The sequence below is a fragment of the Oryctolagus cuniculus genome, chromosome 5 (assembly GCF_964237555.1).
Source record: "Oryctolagus cuniculus chromosome 5, mOryCun1.1, whole genome shotgun sequence".
NCBI classification, from domain to species: Eukaryota; Metazoa; Chordata; class Mammalia; order Lagomorpha; family Leporidae; genus Oryctolagus; species Oryctolagus cuniculus.
Genome location: NC_091436.1, coordinates 155638393 through 155659282, shown reverse-complemented (window position 1 = coordinate 155659282; position 20890 = coordinate 155638393). Strand labels below are relative to the sequence as shown.

Genomic DNA, 20890 nt, shown 5'->3' with positions numbered 1-20890 from the left:
CATCTATAAAGTGGGAGGGGAAACAGCAGTTCCTACCTCCTGTAGTACTGTAAGGATCAAATTAATTAATATACCAAAATCCCGCCATGACACATCCTGAGAAGCGCAATCCAAAAACTTCAGTGGGCTAGGGCAAGGGTGATGAAAAACCTGATCTGGGGTTGCTTGTATTGTCAGTGTGCACAGTGCAGACTGTGACAAGCTGACCGGAAGCCGTGCACACCCCGTTTCTCTCCTGTTCTTCCATCCTCAGGCAGGAGAGGGAGGAGGAAGTGACACATTGGTGGCCGAACCGGAGAGGCAGCCACAGGAAACCCAGACTGGAAAGTTGGCAGGAAGTGAGAAGAGGGGCCAGGAGATGGGAGGGGTAGGAAGGAGGTTAATCTCAGGACTATGGATGATAAAGAATTTTATTTGGTTCCCATATGAGAATGGGAGCGGGCAGAGGACGGGAGATAATCACTCATAGCCAGCTGTGTTTTATGGGATATCGATTTATCACTTGCTTTTACTATACATGTCAATTGCTGAGAACAGGCCTGGTACATGGAAAACACTCCATAAACATTCACCATCACTTTTATTTTCATCTCCTTTTTCCCTGCTCCCACTGCCTCTCCTTGTCTCAGGTTTGTGGAACTCTTGGCTGGTTTATGTTTATTCTTCCTAACTGATCTCCTAAACCAGGCAGGCGGTCCAAGGACCTACCAGGAGTTCCCCCACAATCTACGAGCTTTCTGAGCACTGGCCACGTCAGCTATTTCCCGGATGTTCCCCACAAGTACGCCCAATGTGCTGGGTCCCAGGGTACGCTGCATGCTTACCACAGATGACCCCACAACAGGGGGGTGGGGAGGATGTGAGACAAGGCAGCTGTTCCTGGCCATTCAGCACCTGCACAGCACCAGGGCTCCAGCCTACCCTGTGATTGGCTGATGCAATCGTACTCTGCAATTTGGAGATTCCAAATGCAAGATACATGGGTGCTTCAGAAAGTTCATGGAAGACTGAACTGAAATGTAAATTTGTTTTGGTGCAAAAAAAGCTTTCGAGGAGTGGACATTTGGTGTAGCAAATGCCACTTGGGATGCCTGCATTCCATACTGGAGTGCCTGGTTCAAGTCCCAGTCCCACTTATGACTACAGCTTCAGGCTAATGCACACCCTAGGATGTTGCCAGTAATGGCTCAAGTACTTGAGTACTTGGGAGACCAGATAGAGTTCCAGGCCCCTGGCTTTGACCTGACCAGCTGCAGCTGTTGTGGGCCTTCGCCACAACCAGCAGATGGAAGAGGCCTCTCTCTGTCTCTCTTTCAAACAAAATGGAAAAGAAATCGAAGGGGCCAGCACTGTGGCATAGTGGGTAAAGCCACCACCTGTCATGCTGACATCCCCATGGGCACTGGTTCAAGTCCCAGCTGCTCCTCTTCCTATCCAGCTCTCTGCGAATGCCTGGGAAAGCAGTAGAAGATGGCTCAAGTCCTTGGGCCCCTGCACCCGCACGGGAGACCTGGAAGAAGCTTCTGGCTCCTGGCTTTGGAATGGCACAGCTTTGGTCATTGCGGCCAATTGGGGAGTGAACCAGCGGATGGAAGACCTCCCTCCCTCCCCACCCCTCTCTCTCTCTGCCTCTCCTCTCTCTGTATAACTCTGCCTTTCAAATAAATAAATAAGTCTTTCAAGAAAAAAAGAAATTGAAAATTGTGTATATGAAGGATCTTTAAACAGTTCACAAAAAGCGTCTATTATGAAAAAACTATGCATGTTGGTATGCACTTGTACAGCAATAAGGTGAAGAACTAGTCACTAAAATTGGAATAGGGGCCAGTGTTGTGCTGCAGCAGGTTAAGCTGCCACTGCAATGCCATGTTAGAGTGCCGGTTCAAGTCCAGGCTTTTCCACTTCTGATCTACCCCCCGATAATGCACCTGGGGAAGTAGCAGGTGATGGCCCAGTTGGTTGGGCCCCTGCCACCCATGTGGGAGACTCAGATAGAATTCCAGGCTCTTGGCTTTGGCCTGACCCAACCCTGGCTGTTGCTAGCATTTGGGAATTGAACCAACAAACAGAACTCTCTGCGTCTCTCCCTCTCTCTCTCTTGCTCAGCCTTTCAAATAAATAAACAATTTTTTCTAATGGAACAGAAGTTATAAATTTAATGTAGAAACATGTTATTGCCATCCTGTTAAGTCAAAATGGTGGGTCACCAAATGGGGTGTTATATTCTGATTTCCTTTATTGGAAAATGTGTTTTATATGTGTTTACATAAACAGGAAAATCTGAAAGGGTTTTATAGAACTAACCTCCAAGTGGTGGTAATACAAGTGATTTATTTTTGCTTGTATATAACTTCCAAATGTCTGCATTGAACATCATTTCCTATGAAATAAAAGCAAAAGTTCTATCTCAGGCCCAGATTAGACAGCACCCCTCCTTGGAGTTCTACTGAGAGAAGCCCATCCAGAAACGTCACCCCTGCAGCTGATCATAGACCTGTTTGCACCTGTCTCCAACATCCGGCACATTCGCACAGGTGCGCCACCACCCCCTTACCACCTGACCACGCAAGACCATGGGGAGCACAGATGCCTTTAACTCTGCAGCACCAGAGGCAGTGGTGGTTGATGTGGGAGACCCCAAAAGATGTACCCACATCCTGGAAAATGCTTATGTGCCCTTATTTGGGGAAGAGGCCTTTGCGCATGTAATGAAGTTAGAGATCTTGAGATGAGAACATCAGTTATCTCTGTGGGCCCTAAATCCATTGACAAGTGTTCTTGGGAGAGAACAGAAAGTAAAGACATGTGCAGAAGACACAGGCTGGGGAAGACAGAGGCAGAGATAGGAGTGATGCAGCTGTAAGCCGAGGAACACCTGGAGCCACCAGAAGCTGTGAGAGGCCAGGAATTCTCCCCTGGAGGCTTTTAGATGCCTTGAATGTGGATTTCTGCCCTCCAGAACCATGAGAGAATACATCTCTGCTGTAAGCCACCAGGGCTGTGGCAATGTTTTGGGGAAACAAATATATGCGTAGTAGGCCCTTTGTCAATACTGGGGTGGGAAGAAGAATTATTTGAGTGATCACATCCTTAGTTCTTCTAGCTTTGATTCAGAAAGAAAGGATATATGGTTAAATTCTTTTTCTGAACCCTAGTTTCTTACAAGCAAATTCCTCCACCGGAATGGCAAAGTGCTACTTGGTGATCCATTAGGCTTGATTTGAAATAAGAAATAAAAATGGAAATAAAAATAATTGACTCTCCCTTACAACATCTTTATGGAAACCCAGCGTGCTCTGGCATCGTCCCAGATGCTAAGCTCTGTGTGTTACGCAGGCCGTGAATCCGGTATCCATGGCTGTACACAGACTGCACCACACACTGACAATAAGAGCTTCCAGGGGACAATGACAGGGTTGAGAGGGTGAAACATTTGACCTACTTTTCTCCTCTATCAATTCAAAAAAAATTCGTGTCATTTTCTTCCTGTGAACCAACTCACTCCTTCAATCCACAAGCATGGTTCTATTCATGGAGGGCATAATTTGGCCTCATGCGTTTGCTTTTTGTTTTGCTTTCAAATCAAATGCTTCAATACTTTGATAACTGAAAAAGAAGAGGAGAAAAAATGTGGTTTTTTTTAGGCTTAACTAAAAAGCCAAGGGCGGGTGTTTTGGTCTAATGGTTAAAATGCCCCTGTCCCATAGCCAACCCATATCTGGGTTTGATTCCTAGAGGATCCTGACTCCAGCTTCCTGCTAATGTAGACCTTAGGAGGTAATGACGATGACTCAAGAAGTTAGGTTCCTGGGGCCAGCGCTGTGTCTCACTTGGTTAACCCTCCCATATGGGTGCCGGGTTCTAGTCCCGGTTGCTCCTCTTCCAGTCCAACTCTCTGCTGTGGCCCAGGAGGGCAGTGGAGGATGGCCCAAGTGCTTGGGCCTCTGCACCCGCGTGGGAGACCAGGAGGAAGCACCTGGCTCCTGGCTCCGGATTGGCGTAGCTGCGGCCATTTGGGGGTGAACCAATGGAAGGAAGACCTTTCTCTCTGTCTCTCTCTCTCACTATGTAACTCTATCTGTCAAATAAAAAAAAAAAAAGAAGAAGAAGAAGAAGAAGAAGAAGTTAGGTTCCTGGCATCCACATAAGAGACCTGGATTGAGTTCCTAGCTGCTGGCTTCCTCCCTGACTCCCATCCCACCTTTCTTGCAGCCATTGCAGGTATTTAGGGAATGAATCAGTGGATAAGAACTCTCTCTCTCTCTCTCTCTCTCTCTCTGTCTCTGTCTCTTTCTCTCTCTGTGTGTGTTGTGTGTGTGTGTATGTGTGTATACGTGTGTCTTTCTGTCTCTCCGCCCCTTGAATAAATAATTTTTTAAAAAAAGTCAGTGTTGAGGGGCCAGTGCTGTGGTGCAGCAGGTTAACGCCCCGGCCTGAAGCGCCGGCATCTCATATGGGTGCCAGTTCCTGTCCTGGTTGCTCCTCTTCTGATCCAGCTCTCTGCTATGGCCTGGGAAAGCAACAGAAGATGGCCCAAGTGCCTGAACCCCTGCACCCATGTGGGAGACGTGGAAGAAGCTCCTGGCTCCTGGCTTTGGTCTGGCCCAACCATGGCTGTTATGGCCATTTGGGGAGTGAACCAGTGGATGAAAGACCTTTTTCTCTGTCTTTCCCTCTGTCTGTAACTCTACTTCTCGAATAAATAAAATCTTTAAATGAAAATAGTCAATGTTGAACACTCAAGGGCTGATCATGTGAAATATGTTGTAAAGAAACATGAGAAGAGATTGGGGTGGGCAGGAGTGAAGAGGCTGGGGCCTCGGGGAATGCTTGTAGAAGCAGCCCAGGGTGAGAGAAGGCATCCGTCTCCAGCGTCACCCCTCATCTACAGGGTGCACAACTGCGTGTGGCTCCATGTAAGACATATAAGACTGTGGCTCCCTGTAAGACAGCCCCGTGCCTTGGGTTCCACTGTAGGGAGAGAGCGTGGCAAAGCAAGTCCCGTGTGAGCGAGTGCAGGGCTGATCCCGGAGAAAACCACAGAGGAAGGGAGGCTTCCGTCGGCCCCTCTCCTGTCAGCCCTGAAATGAGCTCAGTTCTGACCCAGAGAGGCTCCATGGCTCTAGGCCAGGGCTGCTGAGGCCCTGCCGCCTCCTCCCTGTTACCTGCTCTTCCCCAGGGTCCTGCTCCTCGGGGACCTGCATTTGCCAAGAGCTGTCTGCAGAGGACCGGTGCAAACTTGTGAGCAAGGGGCAGCTTGGGCTAGGGTTCGGCTACCAAGGCGGGCCTGAGAAGCTACACAGCAGGTCTCTTTCTTCCCTTCAGGTAAAGTGAAGCTTGGCATCCCCACCTTTGGGAGCAAGCAGAAGAGACAAAGAGAAAGGAAGTCCTTGTCCATGGGATGCACAGGAAATGGAGGAATGCCTGCAGCCTGGAGGGGAAGTAGAGACAGCCTGATTGCTCAAACCATTAGCAATAAGATGCTCTTTTGAAAATTATTTTTATTTTTATTTATTTGAAAGAGTTACAGAGAGTGGTAGAGACACAGAGAGAGAGGTCTTCCATCCGATGGTTCACTCCCCAAATGGCCGCAATGGCCAGAGCTGAGCCAATCCCACATCAGGAGCCAAAAGCTCCTTCTGGGTCTCCCACTTGGGTGCAGGGGCCCATAGACTTGGGGCATCTTCCACTGCTTTCCCAGGCAATAGCAGATAGCTGGATCAGAAGTACAGCAGCCGGGTCTCGAACCAGTGCCTATATGGGATGCCAGCACTGCAGGCCGGGGCTTTAACCCACTGTGCCACAGCACCAGCCTCTGTAAGATGCTGTTTAACACACATTTCGACAGACTCATCATAAATCAAAAATATTACAAGTTGAAACTGCATTTACTACCGCAGTAAACCCATGGTAAGTTGATGTAGGTGATAATAGTAGTTGATGTTATAGATTATTCTTTTAGGGCATAAATTGTATTTAATTGTGACCTTTGATGCCTGAACAGAGGACAAGATTAACATGAAATTTGGGCCAGTAGCCAGGGTGAGAAATGTTCTTTAACAGATATGTTAAGAGAACGTGTCCTTCACAGTGGCAGGTAAAGCTACCACCACCGACACCAGCTTCCCATATGCATACCAGTTCATGTCCTGGCTACTCCACTTCAGATCCAGCTCCCTGCAAATGGCCTGGAAAAAGCAGTGGAAGATGACCCAAGTGTTTGGGCCACTGCCACCCACATAGGAGACCCGTATGAAACTCCTGGCTCCTGGCTTCAGCCCAGGCCAGCCCTGGCCATCTGGGGAGTGAAGCAGCAGATGGAAGATCTCTCTCTCTCTCTCCCTCTCTCTCTCTGTAACTCTGACTTCCAAATGAATAAATAAATCTGTTTTTAAAACCATATCATAGCTTTTACTATGCATTTAATTATTCATAACAATTGGCATACATTTTCCAGTTCACCACACTCACAGGAAACAGGATGCCACTAGACTACTCCTACTGGCATCAGGAACCAACTAGAATTACTCAGACAGGATAGTGTACTCGAGCAGAAAATAAAGGAGTAGCCGAGTCCAACAGGAGCACAAGCTGATTCGGGACACAGAGAACCAAACTGACAGGAAGACCTGAATTAGCCCTCACCCGGGGCCGCAGGGTTCCAGCATCAGTGACAGTTGGCATCCTGGCAGAGTAGCAGGACACTGCAGAATAAGGGCTTTCTCTCACTTCAGCGGGGGTGCAGGCCTCTCTGCTGAAGGACCAAGAGTATAAATGTTTCCGGAGAAAGCAGCAGACAGCTCATCAGATCCTACTCTACACCCTGGCCCCCTAAGCCCAAACCCACGGTGGCTAGTGGGTCCCTGCCTGTGACATCTAGCAAGGTCTAAAGTGACGATAACCAGATGTGGTTGGAACATAATTACAAAATACATGTATAAATTAATAAGAAAACAGAAATATTCTTGCATGGTTTGTTTTTATCATTTGCTTTAACAATATTGTGTTTTATCATCTGCTTTGTTTCACACATTATTTTTCCAGCAGGTGAAAAGCAGTCACATTGGATTATGACATGTGTCCTACTTAAATACTTGAAACTACTATACTTACAATGGCCCAAAGGGCCAGTGGTCCTGCCCTTGGACCCGCGCAGCCTCAGCCCTCACCTCCAACCTCACTGTGTGTCCACCCTGCAGCCAGTTCCTCCTGTGCCTCTGAACCTGACATACCCTCCTTCTCCACGCCCTGCCCTCCACTTTCCCCTGATTCCTACTTCAGTTAAGTGCTCTTTTCTGATGCTCTAAACAAATTTGTTCATCCCCCGTCAAAAAGGTTCTCAGCATAGGAACAACATTGTGGCACTGTGAGTTAAGACACCACTCACAGCCGGCAGTGCTGGTTCGAATCCTGGCTGCTCCACTTCTGATCCAGTTCCCTGCTGAGGCACCTGGGAAAGCAGCAGATGATGGCTCAAGTGCTGGGGTCCCTGCCACCAGTGTGGGGACCCAGATGGAGTTTCTGACTCCTGGCTTCAGCCTCCCAGCCCTGGCTGTTGTGGCCACTTGGGGGATATCTCTGTTTCTCTTCTTCTGCCTCTTGAGTAAATAAATAAATCTTTTTTTTTTTTTTTAAGTTTTTACCAAGGTTGGGCCTTGTTGCACAACAGGTTGGCCTACCACTTCCTGGGCCACCTGCATCCCATATCAGAATGTCTGGTTTGAGTCCTGGCTGCACTGTTTCTGATGCAGCTGCCTCTAATACATTCTGAGAGGTAGCAGAAGATGGCTGGCCGGCACCGCAGCTCACTAGGCTAATCCTCCGCCTACGGTGTCGGCACTCCGGTTTCTAGTCCTGGTTGGGGCTCTGAATTCTGTCCCGGTTGCTCCTCTTCCAGTCCAGCTCTCTGCTGTGGCCAGGGAAGGCAGTGGAGGATGGCCCAAGTGCTTGGGCCCTACACCTGCATGGGAGACCAGAAAGAAGCACCTGGATCCTGGCTTCGGATCAGCACAGCGCTCCGGCCATAGCGACCATTTGGGGGGTGAACCAATGGAAGGAAGACCTTTCTCTCTGTCTTTCTCTCTCACTGTCTAACTCTGCCTGCCAAAAAATAAAACTAAAAATAAATAAAAAGAAGATGGCTCAAGTGGTGGTTAGGCCACTGTCAACCACACAGGAGACCTGGATGAGATTATGGGCTCCTGGCTTCATCTTGGACCAGCTTGTGCTGTTGTGGGTATTCGGGGCATGAATGAAAGATATATTTTTCTCCCTCTCTCCCTCTCTCCCTCTCTCCCTGCCTTTGAATTAGATGGAAAGAAAAACACACTTTTTTTTAAAAGTTCTTACTTTTTTAAATGGCCTTGGAACTGATATGTCTGCCACCTCCTGCACTCAGCACCTAGAGGAAGCCAACATGGGGAGAAAGAGAGGGGGAAGAATGAGGCAGGTGCATGGACAGAGGAACGCTCCTGCCAAGGAATGGAAGTCCCTGGTTCTGGTGCTCCAAGTGGTGCCACGAGGTACCCCAAGATCTTCACCAGAAACCCCCCTCGGATGAAAGCTGGCTTCTGCTACACAGGATGGCACCTGGACTGTGAGCTCCATGCAGTCATGGCCATGTCTGGCCAGGCCTCATCCATGAGATGGGTGAGAATACACAGGAGACATGGATTTTCCTCCTAGTTTAGGAGATTGGTTGGGAAAGAGTCCTGGATTGGGAGTAGAAATCTTATTTAAATTTTGCCTCCACAATAAATAATAATAATAAATAAATAATGTGGCCACAGATAATTTCTTAAATGTATTTATTTATTTGATAAGGCAGAGTTACACAGAGAGAGGAGAGGCAGAGAGAGAGAGAGATCTTCCATCCGATGGTTCACTTCCCAATTGGCCGCAACGGCTGGAGCTGCGCCGATCTGAAGCCAGGAGCCAGGAGCTTCTTCCAAGTCTCCCACATGGGTGCAGGGGCCCAAGGACCTGGGCCATCTTCTACTGCTTTCCCAGGCCACAGCAGAGAGCTAGATCAGAAGTGGAACAGCCGGGACTCGAACTGGTGCCCATATGGGATGCCGGCGCTTCAGGCCAGGGCGTTAACCCTCTGCGCCACAGTGCTGGCCCCGTGACCACAGACAATTTATCAACCTCTTTGGGCCTTTATTTTGTCCTGGAGAGACCATAATATAGCATTAAATGGTTTGAACACATTAGAAAGACACTTTTTTTGTAAAGATTGATTTTTTTTTATTTAATAAATATGAATTTCCAAAGTACGACTTATGGATTACAATGGCTTCCCCCCCATACCGTCCCTCCCACCCACAAGATTTATTTGTTTTGAAAGTTACAGTTAGAAAGAGAGGGAGAGACAGAGAGAGATTGATTTTCCATCCGTTGGTTTGCTCCCCAGATGGCCACAACAGCCAGCACTGGACTAAGCTAAAGCCAGGAACTTCATCCGGGTCTCCCACGTGGGAGGCAGGGGCGCATCCTCCGCTGCTTTTGCCAGGCCATCCACAGGGAGCTGGATCAGAAGCAGAACAGCTGAGATAAATCTACCACACCACAACGCCAGCCCCAGACACGCACTTCTGTTATCTTGTCTCCTCCCTGTATTTTGTCAGTTCTTAACCTGAAACAAACTGTGGTTGTGAAGTCACTTTTCTGTGAGATAACCACCACTAATGCATCTAGCAAGTATCATTCCATTAAAAGCAAACACACACACACACACACACACACACAGCCTTTCCATTTCAGTCCCAGTCCACCCTCTTCCTACACATAGTGACATTCCGTTTCAGGAGGCATCCTGGAAAGAGCTTAGGGATTCTCATTCCTGTATTCCGGGATCCCGAGCCCTCTGGGTATCCCAGGTTGAAAACAGCTTACTTGATGACTGATCAGCTTTAAAATTCAATTAGTCAGACAACGTCACAGATGGCCTGCAAATCTGTACGAATATATGAGCTGAAGGACGCATGCTTTGCAGATAGGAGGAAGTCAGAAAGAACAGAGACTGCTTCAAGCTATGAGCAGCTTGAGGGTTGAATGCCACTTCCAAATACGTGGTGCTTGCTGGCACTGGTAACGTTGGCAGCCCGGGAAGCTCTTCTGCCTCCATCTGATAATTGACTAATGACATTTAGTGTCTCCCGTGCGCCTACAAAGGACTTTTCATCTACTGTCTCAATGACTACCATCCTCCCCTAGAGCCGTACATGGGAATAGCTTGGTCTGTTCAGGCTCTGTAACAAAATTACTGTGCCTGGGGGTTTGGGGGTGGGGAGCGAGGTTTAAACAATAAACCTTTTGGCCCTCACAGTTCTAGAAGCTGGAAGTCCAAAGTCCAGAAACTGGTTGATTCAGATCCTGGTGAGAATCCACCTCACACGGTGGAAGGGACGAGGGAGCGCCAGGTTCTCTTCCTAAGGGCACTGTCTTTGTGCCTACAGCTGATACAACGGAATTCCCCGGGGCTGGGTGGCTTCTAAACAGCAGCATGTATTGGTCACAGCCCTGGAGATTGGGAAGTTCAAGATCAAGGCAGCAGATCCAGTGTCTGCAGAGGTCTCTGTTTCATAGAGGGAGACTTCCTGCTGTGTCCTTGCATGGTAAAAGGGCCATTCTCCCGGGGCCTCTTTTACATTAATCCCACTCTTTTTAAGATTTATTTTTATTTATTTGAAAGACAGAGTTACAGAGGAGACACACACACACACACACACACACACACACACACAGAGACAGCGTGCTTCCATCCACTGGTTTTCTCCCCAAATGGCCACAATGGCCAGGGCTGTGCCAAGTCAAATCCAGGGGCCAGGAGCTTCATTTGGGTCTCCCACATGGGTTCAGGGGCCCAAGTACCTGGGCCATCTTCTGCTGGTTTCCCAGGAACATTAGCAACCAGCCAAGTCAGAAATGGAGTAGCCAGGTCTTGAACCAGCACACATATGGAATGCTGTTTTCACAGGCAGTGGGTTAACCTGCTACAGCACAATGCCAACCCTGTATTAATCCCATTCTTTTACTTTTTAAGATTTATTTTTATTTATTTGAAAGGCAGAATTACAGAGAAGGAGACAGTCACACACACACACACACACACACACACACACACTCACACACACAGTGCTTCCATCCACTGGTTTTCTCCCCAAATGGCTGCAATGGCCAGGGTTGTGCCAAGTCAAAGCCAGGAGCCAGGAGTTTCATTCGGGTCTCCCACGTGGGTGCAGGGGCCCAAGTACCTGGGTCATCTTCTGCTGCTTTCCCAGGCACATTAGCAGTATAGCCAGGTCTTGAACCGGCGCCCATATGGAATGCTGTTGTCACAGGCGGCAGGTTAACCTGCTGCAGCACAATGCCAGGCCTGTATTAATCCCATTCTTGAGGATGGAGTCCTAGTTTTATAATCCTGGCTTTCCTCCTAGGGACCCACCTCTTAGCACTGCTGAATCTAGGACTGGGTTTCAACCCGTGAACTTTGGAGGGACTCACCCAGTGATAGCAGGAAGGCAGTCGCAGCTCATCACCCCATTCTTCAGAGCAGGGAACGGAGGCTCAGTGGGCAGAGCAGGGACGACACCCAAACTGCCAACCCTATCCTGAGCTCCTAACCTTTGTGTTACTCTGCTTCTTAGTATCCCCACTGAGCATTAAATGATACTCTCTGAAATCATCAGTGACATTCCTATTGATCTCCTAGGGTAGCTACACAATATAGCACAGACTTCAACATCTTAGGGTGGGCAGCAAGTCCAAAAAGTCAAGGTGAGAGCAGGGGCCACAGTGTCAGGTCCTCTGTGCCCATTTGCCCATGGCCTCCTTCTTTCTCTGCCCTTGTATTTCCTTTTCTGCTTCATGGAAGAATTTCTTTCATTAGGTTTAGGGACCACCAGGGATGATGTTGTGACACAGTGGGTTAACCTGCCACTTGCAACACTGGCATGCCATACGACCACCAGTTCAAGTTCTGGCTGATCCAGCTCCCTGCTAATGTGCCAGGGAAGGCAGCAGAGGAAGGCTTGAGTGCTTGGCTCCCGCCATCCATGTAGCAGACCTGGACAGAGTTCCGAGTTTGTGGCTTTGGCCTGGCTCAACCCCATCTGTTGTGGCCATTTGGGGAGTAAACCTAGACATGAAAAATCTCTTCTCTCTGTCTCTCCCTCTCCCTCTATAAGTCTGCCTTTCAAATAAGCAATAAATAAAATCTTAAAAAGGGGGCCAGTGCTGTGACACAGCAGATAAAGCCACTGCCTGCAGTGCCAGCATCCCATATGGGCGCTGGTTCGAGGCCTGGCTGCTCTACTTCTGATCCAGCTCTCTGCTATGTCCTGGAAAAGCAGTGGAAGATGGACCAAGTGCTTGGATCTCTGCACCCACGTGGGAGACCCAGAAGAAGCTCTTGGATCCTGGCTTCGGATTGGCACAGCTCCAACCATTGCAGCCAATTAGGGAGTGAACCAGTGGATGGAAGACCTCTCTCTCTCTCTCGCTCTCTGCCCCTCCTTCTCTCCGTGTGTAACTCCGACTTTGAAATAAATAAAATAAATCTTTAAAAAAAAAAAAAACATATTTAGGGCCCACCCAATATAGGATGATCTCATTTTGAGATACTCAAGTATATCCAAAAGATCCTTTTACCAAATAAGGTCACATTCGAAGATGTCATGGCTTAGAACTAGGACATAACTTTTTGGGAGACATAGTTCAAGCCACTAAATAACCCAACAACCTCCATCTCAGTATTTTCATAGCATTATTGTCACACAATTCCATGGTTCTTTATTGGAACATGGTGCTAATTTCTACATTCCAGAAGTTAGACCACATAAGATTTATCAATGTGAAAACATAGGTATGACTAGACCAAAAAAAAAAAAAAAAAGAAGAACCGGGAAGCTGAAAACATAAGTGACGATAGAAGATACATAAACTCATAAACATAGGGCCAGTGCTGTGGCAGAGTGGACTAGGCCTCAGCATGTGGCACTGGTTTGAGTCCCGACTGCTCCTCTTCCAAACCACCTCTCTGCTATGGCCTGGGAAAAGCAGCAGAAGATGGGCCAAGTCCTTGGGCCCCTGCACCCATGTGGGAGATCCAGATAAAGTTCCTGGCTCTTAGCTTTGGATCAGCCCAGCTGCAGCCATTGTGGCCATTTGGGAGTGAACCAGCAGCTGAAAGACCTTTCTCTCTGTCTCTCCCTCTCTCTGTAACTCCACCTCTCAAATAAATAAAATCTTTTTTTTTTTTTAAAAAAGGACACATAAACATTTATTCAAGCAAAATTACTTAGAACTGCATTGAGCCAGGTACTGTGCCAGGTGCCAGAGCAAAAAGAAAAGCCAAGTCCTAGTGCCTGTTCTGGGGGAGATGCCATGCATTGCCACGAGGGACGTGCCAGCAGGTGCCATGCATTGCCATGAGGGACGTGCTAGCAGGTGCCATGCGTTGCCACGAGGGGCGTGCCAGCAGGTGGCTGCAAAGGCTGGTGGGGTCACAGGAAAAGCAGCAGTGAATGCTCCCCTGGGCGGGCAGAGAGAGGCTTCCACGAAGCAGGTGACATTTGAGCTGGGTCCTGAAAGACGAGTGGGAGAGTGCCCGGGCAGGAGCCCCAGAAAGGGCATCTCAGGCAAAGGACAAAGCAGGGCAGAGCTCCCTGGGTGGAAGAGGTATCCAGTTCAGCAAGAAGCGGCCCCACTTCCACCTCATCAGTCTCTGCTCAAAAACTTTCAGGGACTTTTCAAATGCAAGATGTGCAGAGCCTTGGTTTTATAATCCTGACTCTCAGCCACCAGCTCAGATAGCTACTTCCCCACCCAGAGCCCCTGCCGCGGCCCTCCTGTCCCCCATCTGTCCCTCAAGCGGAACAGGAAGGGATTCCCTCAAATCCTGGCCCCACCAGCCTACAAAATACCAACCATTCTAGGAATTTGCCAAACTTCCCTAAACCCCTTCTTTTTCCTCGCTAACCTCTAAAGATAGTTCTTCAGGCTTGCAAAACAGGGCCTCCTCCTCCTGAGAGCGGTGGTGTCAATGTCTTCTAAGGAATTGGATGCTGGAAATTGTTGACGCCAGCAAGCCCGCAAGAGTGGGTTTTTCCTTTGAGTTGAGCAATGGGAGAAAATGGGCTGGGGGTGCTATAAAGAGTGTTAAGTCACAATTAAGAAATTCAAGAAGCCCCCAAACCAAGAGATATTGCTCAACGCATTCAGTGTCAAGGCCTGGCCTGACCCGGACTTGACGTGAGCCTATTTATAGACTCCACTCATTTCATGTGCACAGCCAGCCTCTGGCTGCAGCTGGACAGGCACTGCACTGCACAAGGCTGCAAGAGACTCCACCAGGATGGCAGGCAATAGGAGGAGAACTGAAACCCGTCTGGCCCCAGGAGTTCTGGATATGGGCCTGTGGGCCTGCAGTTGTCACCATCCGGCCACCACTGTTCATAATGACCACGTTCCCCAGGGCTGAGTGTATTCTGACCTTGAGCTCACTTGGGGGATCAACCTGGTCAAGGTCATTGAAAAAAAAAAAAAAGATTTCATCAGAGGCAGATGGACCGGCCAGCCAGGCGCAACTGAAGCCAGAAAAGTCAGCCAGAGATGGGCGGCAAACGCTTGGCACAATTCCTCCCCTGCTGGTCTCAGACTCGTCACAGTGGCCCAGCAGAGGCTGCACATCAGCAAGGACTTGGACAGACTGAATTCCACTGAAGACAGGATCTGGAAGGACTTGAAATTCCCACCTTGTGGCCCTGCCCTGCCCCCTCCATGACATCTTGAGTCTGCAGGTCCTCTAGCAGCTTCATCAGAAGTGCTGAAACTCTCTGAACTCAGTCACTTGGGAGGGGCCTCCAGACAGGAGCAGTCTCCAAGTTCACCTGTCAGCATCACCCAGTGTGTGCGCACACACACACACACACAAACACTCACACACTCACACACACACACTCACATATTCACACACACACACACACACACATGCACACACAGACACACACACAAATGCACACACACATGCACACACACAGAGACACACACTCACACACACACTCACACTCACATGCACACACAAACACTCACACATACATTCTAAGCATGTAATCTTTCTTTTTTATTTACTTGAGAGGCAGAGGGACAGAGAGCTCCAATCTACTGATGCACAGCTCATATGCTGCTAGTTGTCAGGACTGGGTGGCGGCTGAGGCCAGGAATCTCCAGGAACTCAATCCAGGTCTCCTATGTGCTGGCAGGAACTTGAGCCATCATCCGTGCCTTTCAGGGTCTCTGTTAGCAGGAAGCTGGAATCAGGAGTCAAAGACAAGCATCTAGCTCACGTATTCCAATGTGGAACTTAGGCATCTATTTTGGGGGGGGGAGCTGAATTGCATTCTTAAAGAACAATGACAATGACAGCAATGAATCAAAAAAAAACCACAGTACCACCCTCCCCCATAGTCTTGTTCTCCATAATGTGCACCTCATTCTGACCCCAGCTTCTACCAATGTCCGTTAGGATGCAGCTACTTGGGTGGGGGGCTCCTCCAGGTTCTGCACCAGGCCTGGGCCATGCTATCCGTGAGGATGAATTTAAGGTTGTCTTTGTTAAACGCCTGGTCCCTGTTTCGGTTGTAGGCCGCTCAGATGTTACTGGCAATGGCCACAGTGGCCCGGACACCTGTGTCTCTGTCACCCAGGCAGGCCAGCAGTGATCTCTCCTATTCAGTAGCAGGGTGCTCTGGACACCTTCGGGGCTGGCTTGGCTTAGCACCTGCGTCAACACCTTGGGACACAGCATGCCAGCGGCTCATCACCCAGCCTTTTAATGAACTTCAGCATCTTAACCACTAGGCTAAATACTCACCCCGTGAGAGGGTTTTGAGGGCAGGTACAGACCTATGCTCCCACTCCTCTACCTATTAGATCTGTGAGTTGGAACAATCTAACTCATTCTTACTTGTCTCATCAATTGAAAGGTTATAATTCTAATAATTGCCTCTGACTATTCTTTTCAGGGTCAAATAATGGAATAGAGATGCTAGCCCCATGTGAGCAGTAAGATGATAGACAAATATGGCCGGCGCCGCGGCTCAATAGGCTAATCCTCTACCTCGCGGCACCGGCTCACCGGGTTCTAGTCCTGGTCAGGGCGTCGGATTCTTTCCCAGTTGCCCTTCTTCCAGGCCAGCCCTCTGCTGTGGCCCGGGACGGCAGTGGAGGATGGCCCAAGTGCTTGGGCCCTGCACCCCATGGGAGACCAGGAGAAGCACCTGGCTCCTGCTTTCGGATCAGTGCAGTGCGCCGGCCGCAGCGCGCCAGCCGTGGCGGCCATTGGAGGGTGAACCAACGGCAAAAGGAAGACCTTTCTCTCTGTCTCTCTCACTATCCACTCTGCCAGTCAAAAAAAAAAAAAAAAAAAAAAAAAAAAGATGATAGACAAATGTATTACTTCTAAGGAAAGAATATTATTTATACTGGAAAACTTACTCATTACACCAATACTTCTCAAACTGATCATCAGGGAACACTAATATTTCAAAACATATTCTCCTGTTAAGGGTAAACAATGAAACTTTTTTCCTACTCTTTAGGAAAACAAAAACATAGTTACAACAATTTTCTCAATTAGAGAAATTTATCAAATAGATTTTTCTTAAATATTGGGATCAGATTCCACTTATAACCAAAATCATGAGTCAGGTGAGATGAGATTAGAAATCATTGCTTCACTGGTTCTTACGGAATTAGCCTTTTTGGAGACATTGGTATGCACTCTTGCCTAGTTTTTATAAGCACTGGTAAGTTAATAGCTCTGTCTTGGTGTTTATACTATGTCATGCCTGTAATACCTTTTGATTTTATTGCATTTTTTTGCCTAGTAAATATTTTTCATTTTGTCCAAAATAAACAAACTAGTCTTTTATACTGTTTCACATAGAACAGTGTGTGCCAAGCAAGATATTGAGTCCTAAACACACACATGAACGGTGTTCTGAAAGCCAACTGCCCAATGGGATCAAGGTGATGTAAGCATTGATGGATTACCAGCAATTGCTGGGACTGTACTGTGGCACAGAGGGCTAAGCTACAACCTGCAACTGTGACAGCCCATCTCAGAGTGCCAATTTGAGTCCTGACTTCTCCACTTTAAAAAAAAAAAAATTATGTATTTGAACTTTGGATTTACAGAGAAGGGAGAGACAGAGAGAGAAAGCGCTCTTCCATCTGCTGATTCACTCTCCAAGTGACCTCAACAGCCAGGGAGGAGCCAGGCCAAAGCCAGAAGCAAGGAGCTTCTTCCTGGTTCCCCACATGGGTGGCAGGGCTCCAGCACTTGCGCCTCCTCTGCTACTCTTCTGGGGCTGTTAGCAGGGAGCTGGATAGGAAGTGGAGCATCTGGGACACAAACCAGTGCCCATACAGAGGCTTTACCTACTATGCCACAACACCAGCCCTTCAACTGCTCCTCTTCTGATCCAGCTTCCTGCTGATGAGCTTGGGAAGGAAGCAGACAATGGCCCAAGTTCATGGGCCCCTGCCACCCACTTGGGAGACCCAGATGGAGTCCCTGGCTCCTGGCTTTGGCAATCTGGAGAGTGAACCAGCGGATGGAAGATCTCTCTGTCTCTCCCTCTTTCTGTAACCCCGCCTTTCAAATAAATAACTAAATCTTTTTAAAAAGTTGAATATATTGGCTTGCATCCACTGAAAAATTCAGAGCAGAGGCAGGCTTGGTATAGCTCAGTAATGTCACCAGAGACCCGGTTTGTTTCATTCTCTCCTCTGCCTTCTAGGGTTCTGCTTCAACCCAAGACTGGCTCATCTCAGGGGCACAAGATTGCTACCTGTGGCCAGCGCCGCGGCTCACTTGGCTAATCCTCCACCTGCAGCGCTGGCACCCTGGGTTCTAGTCCCGGTTGAGGCGCTGGATTTCGTCCCGGTTGCTCCTCTTCCAGTTTAGCTCTCTGCTGTGGACCGGGAGTGCAGTGAAGGATGGTCCAAGTCCTTGGGCCCTGCACCCGCATGGGAGACCAGGAGAAGCACCTCGCTCCTGGCTTCGGATCGGCTCAGCGCCAGCCATGGCGGCCATTTGGGGGGTGAACCAACAGAAGGAAGATCTTTCTCTCTGTCTCTCTCTCTCACTGTCTAACTCTGCCTGTCAAAAAAAAAAAAAAAAAGATTGCTACTTGTAACTCCTGTACTTTGACTTCCGTGTGTATATTTTTCCTAGTTGTCTGAGTGACTCAGACAACTAGGAAATGTCCTTCCCAGAAGTCCCCACCACGTTTCCTTGTAGCCCATTGGCCTAGGCCATCTTTGCAGCCATGGGGAAAGGCCAGCTTGATTGACCTCCATTACATCCCTCGCTTGTGGAATGGATCCTCAAAGACCAGCTAAGCCCCAGGAACCACAGGAAAGGAACAAGGGGACGGTTCTGGGGATGGAAGCCATGACATCAGAACACAGTGGCTTACAGGAGTGAGTCTCGCCCCTGGTTGACCTGTTTCTCACAGACCTGCAGAAGCAACGTACATATTGGTGAGAAGGCAATGGAGAGAAAGAGAACAGGAATCAAGCCGTAGGCCCAGGTGACTGGGATTTGGCTGCAGTTCTCTAACCAACCCGAGGCGTCTGTGGGTGGAAAGTTGAAAGTCATGTCCTGACAAGGCTTGCTGAGTCACTCCCACCCTCCAAGGCCTCCCTCATGCTTCCTATTTTTAGGATCTGTCTTCCAAACCTTTCTGAGGGCCTCAAGCTGCGGGTAATTTTTCTTGTGTTTATCTGAACCTGCAGCCACCGGAGGGGGTGGGGGGGGCAGGTGCCTCCCCACACATTGAGGGGAGGGCCCTCCCTGAGAGATCTCCTTTAAAAGATCACCTTTGTGGATACCTAGTCCTCCACAGGGAGGGGACAGGTCTGGGGTCATCTTCAGGCAGTTTTGTGTGTACTTACTGCAGCCCACAGTCATTTTGTTCTTCAGTTATCCATCCAACTTCATCCATTCACTCCCTCATTCATTTATTTATTTGAAAGGCAGAGTGAGAACAGAGAGATCTTCCATCTGCTGGTTCACAGCCCAAACGGCTATGACAGCCAGGGCCAAGAATTCCAACTGGGTCTCCCATGTGGGCAAAAAGGGCCCCAGTACTTGAGCCATCTTCCTCTGCCTTCCCAAGCACATCAGCAGTAGCTTAAGCCACCGCAGCACAACGCCAGCCCCACCAGTGTTTATTGAGTGTGTACCATGTGCCAGCCACTAATCGGTCACTGAGTTGACAGAATTAAGTAAAATTTTCCATCAAATTTTCCATCCTAGGGAGCTTTCATAGCCCTGAGAAAGATAGGAATCAGAAAATAAATGTGCATGTTACAGTCAGGAAAGGATAAATGTCACAAAGAACAGTAAAACAGGAGTAGGATCAAAGGCTTTGTGTGTGGGCAGGAGATTGGTACTCCTGGTGAGACAGAGGGAAGCCCATCTGAGGATGAGCCGACACTCGGTGCCTTGACGTCCACGACCCAGAGGATTCCCCAGATAACCAGCTGCTTCTATGACTGAGTGCATAGACTGAGAGTCGGGGCTCCCTCAGCCCTTCCGCTGGAAAAGGCCTGTGGAGTTCCATCTAGACTCAGTATGAACTCTTCAGCTTCCAAAAGAGAGATTCCATCCCACCATGAAACCAGAAGGGCAAACATGCAGAGGATTAAGAACACAAATACTAGTTGGCCTCTGAATACTCTTTTTTTAAAAATTGCTCTTTAGGGCCAGCTTTATGGCACAGTGGGTTAAGGTGCCACCTGTGATGCCCGCACACCATATGAGTGCCAGTTTGAGCCCCAGCTGCTCCACTTCTGATCCAGCTCCCTGCTAATATGCCTGGGAAGGCAGCAGAGGATGGCTCGAGTGCTTGAGTCCCTGTCAGCCATGTGGGAAATCAGGATGGAGTTCCTGGGTCCTGACTCCTGGCTCTGGCCTGGCCCAGCCCGGACTGTTATGGCCATTTAGGGAGTGAACCAACAGATAGACAATCAACCGGTCCATCGATCAATCTATCTCTGTTGCTTTGCCTTTCAAATAAATAAATCTCTTTTTAATTTACTTATTTATTTAATTTCAGAGACACAGACGGAGACCTCCCTTCTGCTGGTTCAGTCTCCAAATGCCCACAACAGCAAAGACTGGGATGGATCAAAGCCAAGAGCTAGGAATTCCATCCAGGTTTTTCATGTGGGTGGCAACTACTTAAGCCATCACTTACTGCCTCCCAGAATACACATTGGCAGGGAACTGGAACTGGAAGCAGAACTGGGACTCGAACCCAAGTACTCTGATATGGGATGTAGGTATCCCAAATGACATCTTAGCTACTAGGCCAAATGCCCACTGCTGCCAGTGGATTCTTCACACACTTGCAGTAACAGTTCTATGACTGGAGAGGTGGTCCCTACAGGCCATGCCTGCTGGGAGATGAGCATTTCCCAACATAGGCCATGGTGAATTCTCTTCCCTTCACCCGTGGGCTTGTTACTGAAGGCTGTGTGGATACAGGGAATGAGAGCACTGACTTGACCCAAGCATTCTTTGACCTGCATGTTTATGCGGGGATTAACGTAGAGTGAGTTGTCATTGAAAATATGTGCTTTGTGTATTTAGAAGATAAGTGTTTTTTATTGCTAATTAGTGTTGGGCTCACACCCATTTGTCATGTTGGTATGTCAGATTCATTTGTCCTTGCAAACCCGACTGCATTAATTAATCTCTCCAGCCACTCTCTGTTACTGTCTGGCTGCAATTCAGGCTGCTGAGCTCTCTGGCAATGGGATTTCTACTTAAGAAAACTTGAATTTCAAAGCTGAATCTAGACTTTGGATCCCGCTC

General features: G+C 48.6%; 1 pseudogene; it reads right to left on the bottom strand.

Moving 5' to 3' along the window:
• Window positions 1–15380: 15380 nt before the first annotated feature.
• Window positions 15381–15934, bottom strand: LOC127493090 (ragulator complex protein LAMTOR2 pseudogene; annotated as a pseudogene).
• Between the last annotated feature and the right edge of the window lie 4956 nt (window positions 15935–20890).